Source organism: Bos indicus x Bos taurus, chromosome 23, assembly GCF_003369695.1.
Source record: "Bos indicus x Bos taurus breed Angus x Brahman F1 hybrid chromosome 23, Bos_hybrid_MaternalHap_v2.0, whole genome shotgun sequence".
Taxonomy (NCBI): domain Eukaryota; kingdom Metazoa; phylum Chordata; class Mammalia; order Artiodactyla; family Bovidae; genus Bos; species Bos indicus x Bos taurus.
The window spans coordinates 22,856,852-22,860,495 of NC_040098.1; positions in this window are offsets into that span (position 1 = coordinate 22,856,852).

Consider the following 3,644-nt stretch of genomic DNA (forward strand, 5'->3'; position numbering starts at 1 on the left):
TTGATTGATATATGTCAAGCATCTTTTAGATACAAGTGACAAAAAACCCAAAGGAGATTATGCAAAGCAAGTAATTATTTGGTTCATATACCAGGCATGAATACAGTAATTGCTCACAGAATTAAATGAAGAAATACAACATCAAAGATTTGAAAGTCTGAAACGAGGAATTCAATTAAGGAAGGTAAGTCTCTCCCACCATTTCTCATTTGCAGTTGCATCCATTTCTCTTTAAATATGCTTCTACAATTTATTGTACTAAATGTCCATGACAATCTGTTGATCAGGATAGACATTTACAGTTTAATACAGAGTTTCAGAATGCTCACATTTTTGCAGAATATATTCATGCTTAATTTAATCTTTCTTTATATAATAAAACAACTATTTTTCCTTCTGGGGAAAAAAATCTAAGGAACAAAAAGCAGATGGAAGAAGTTGGTTGGGTATATTTTGTTTGTCATAAAATCAGGTCACCTTCATGAGGCCAGTACTGCTCCAATTAATAATAATGCTTTTAATATGACTTCAGTACTTCCTTGCTGCCAGGTTCCAAAGAACATTACTTACACTGATAATTGCTTGCTAAAATTCACTGTAAAAGTATATATTTTCTGGACTTCTCTAGTGGTCCAATAGTTAAGAATCCATCTGCCAATACAGGGGACACAGGCCTGATCCCTGGTCTGGGAGGATTCCACACACCACAGGGCAATTAAGCCTATGAGCCACAACTGCTGAGCCCGCACACCCTAGAGCCTGAGCTCTGCAACAAGAGAAGCCATCACATGAGAAACTCACACACTGCAACTAGAGAGGATCCCCCACTTGCAACTAGAGAATGCCCACATGCAGCAATGAAGATCTAGCGCAGCCAAAAATAAATAAATAGAATAATTTATAAAAAAAAGAATATATTTTCCTACAAACCTATAAAAGTCTTTCACCTTAGCAAGTTTAATATGCAGAAGTTCATATTTGGGACTGTGGCAAACAGTAATTGGCTAAATGTTTTAGAACCTGAGAACCATTTGACATTAAATCATTCCCAAAGACCTAATCTGATTAGTACCTAAACAGATGTAATTGCATGGATTTGAAGCTGAATAAAAAGAGGAAAATCAATGTTTGTCAAACCATCTATTTACAATTCTAAGGAGGGTATGAGCAAAAACAGCAACAACAAAAACGAATCAGAATAAAGCAGAACAGATATAAGTTTATGCTGCTAAAACAGCACTGTGCCATTAGAAATTAGGAAGAATCCTGGACCTGAAAAATAAGTTGCTTTGTCTCATCCAGACCACACCTTAATAGTGTTTACACACAGCTCCAAAAATTGCCTATAATAAGTTTAGCATTAGTCCTCTGTGTTTGCTCCTTTTAATTCATATTAATGGAATCTAGGGGAAGCAATTCAGCATTTTAAATTTTTGTAAACACATCATTCATAGAGGAACAGTTTAGGAAAATAATTAGGAATTACTTATGCTCATGAAAATAAAACACAATAGATTTTTCCAGATAACTAAGATTAAGAATCTAAAAAAATTTGGAGCATTCTTCTGGATTTTGTGATTTTTATGACAATGCAGTCTATTTAAAAACAATAATTTCTGTTCTGTCTGCATTCTTATATTATCTATTCAAGTTTGTATGTAAACAAAAGAAACCTTTTTAAAAGGTCTGAGCTAATAATTAATATTCAGATTGGAAAGTGTTTCTTCAGATGTCTGTATTTATCTGGCAATGCTTCCATGGAGGTTTAAGCATTTCTAGAACAGAAGAATAGGGGGAGAGACTAGTATTTCTATAATAATCTCTGAAACAGAAGAACATTTTGGATGTATTACAGTGCTGCAACTTAAAAAAATACATAAAAGGCAATACATAAGAAAATATCAGAATGACTGGAGGCTGAACATTTTGTAGATATTCAACAAAAGAATACTTTTTTCTATTCTTATTTAGTATGGTGGAAAGTATACAAGATTTTCTTGTGTTGAAAGTATTAGAATTAGAATATGAGTTCTAATTAGAATTAGAATATGATTCCTGGTTGAAGCAAATATCCACATGAATTAGAATCACCCAAATTCTGAGGTCATTCATTTTCAAATAATTTAAGAATAATTGTATTCACCTACAATTAATTCTAGAATTCTTATGTGTCCACTTTATACTCAGGGGTAAAACATGCACTGATGGAAACGATGTCAATGCTACTATTTCTGCCTGAAGAAATTTCAGGGTACTTGAGTTGAGCTTAGAGAAATCTCATTAAAATTCTGACCTGCCTTGATCTTGATTAGCTTAAAACATTTTAAAAGATCATTATATATGATGGCATGTCTGATTAGAAAATCAAGAAGACAGGCATTTGTCAAATTGTCAAAAGCTGAATTTCTCTGTAGATTTTCAGCTCCTTTACTGCTGTGAGGGCTTTGGTAAGCACAGCAGCTGTAAAGTGCGATGCATCTCACCCATCTAAATCTTAGCGATCTCTGAAAAATAACTGTGAAACTATCACAATAAGCTTCAAGATTCATATGGTCAAGTATTTATCTCCTGTTAAGAACTGAATTGTGACCTACCAGAATAGGCTGAAATTCTAATCTCCAGTACCTGTGAATGTGACCTTATTTTGAAAAAAAATCTTTGCTGATGACAGAGTTAATGTAAGTTCCTTACGGTGAACCTCATCCAACATGACTGTGTCCTGATAAACAGAGGAAATTTGGACCCAGATGGAGAATGTGAAGAAGAAAAGCAAAAACTGGAGCGATAGATCTACTAATAAAAGCCGAAGCCCAAGGCTGCCTGCAAACCACCATTGCCAATTTGTAGGAAATACAGTAAATCTCTTCCCCAGTGGCTCCTGCAATGCAGAGACACAAGAGATGTGGGTTCAATCTCTGGCTCAGGAAGATCTCCTAGAGATGGGCATGGCAACCACTCCAGTATTCTTGCTGGGAAAATCCCATGGACAGAGGAGTCTGGTGGGCTATGGTCCATGGGGTTGCAAGGAGTCAGACACGACTAAAGCAACTGAGCACGTACAGTAAACATAAGAACAGGGTACAGCGCACCACAACCATGTGATCAAAAATAGAGAGACTATAGGAAACTCTAAAGGCTCAGTTTTTCAACAGATAAATAACAAGAAAAAGAACAGGGATGGAGGGAAAGCCTGCACATTGACTTAAAAGACATATCAAATCCCCAAATGGGCAAAACCAAACCACAATGTCCAGGGATAGAGATTTCTGTGAGAAAACTTTCAAGACGACCCAGAGGGATGGTGTGGGGAGGGAGGAGGGAGGAGGGTTTTAAAAAAAAAAAAAAGAGTAACATGGAAATTTACATTACCATATGTAAAATAGATAGCCAATGGGAATTTGCTGTATGGCTCAGGAAACTCAAACAGGCTCTGTATCAACCTAGACGGGTGGGATGCGGAGGGAGATGGGAGTGAGGTTCTAAAGGGAGAGGATATATGTATACCTATGGCTGATTTATGTTCAGGTTTGACAGAAAACAACAAAATTCTGTAAAGCAATTATCCTTCAATTAAAAAATTAAAAAAAAAAAAAAAGAAAAGGAAAGATATAAGCATCTGAATGCAGAGTTCCAAAGAATAGCAA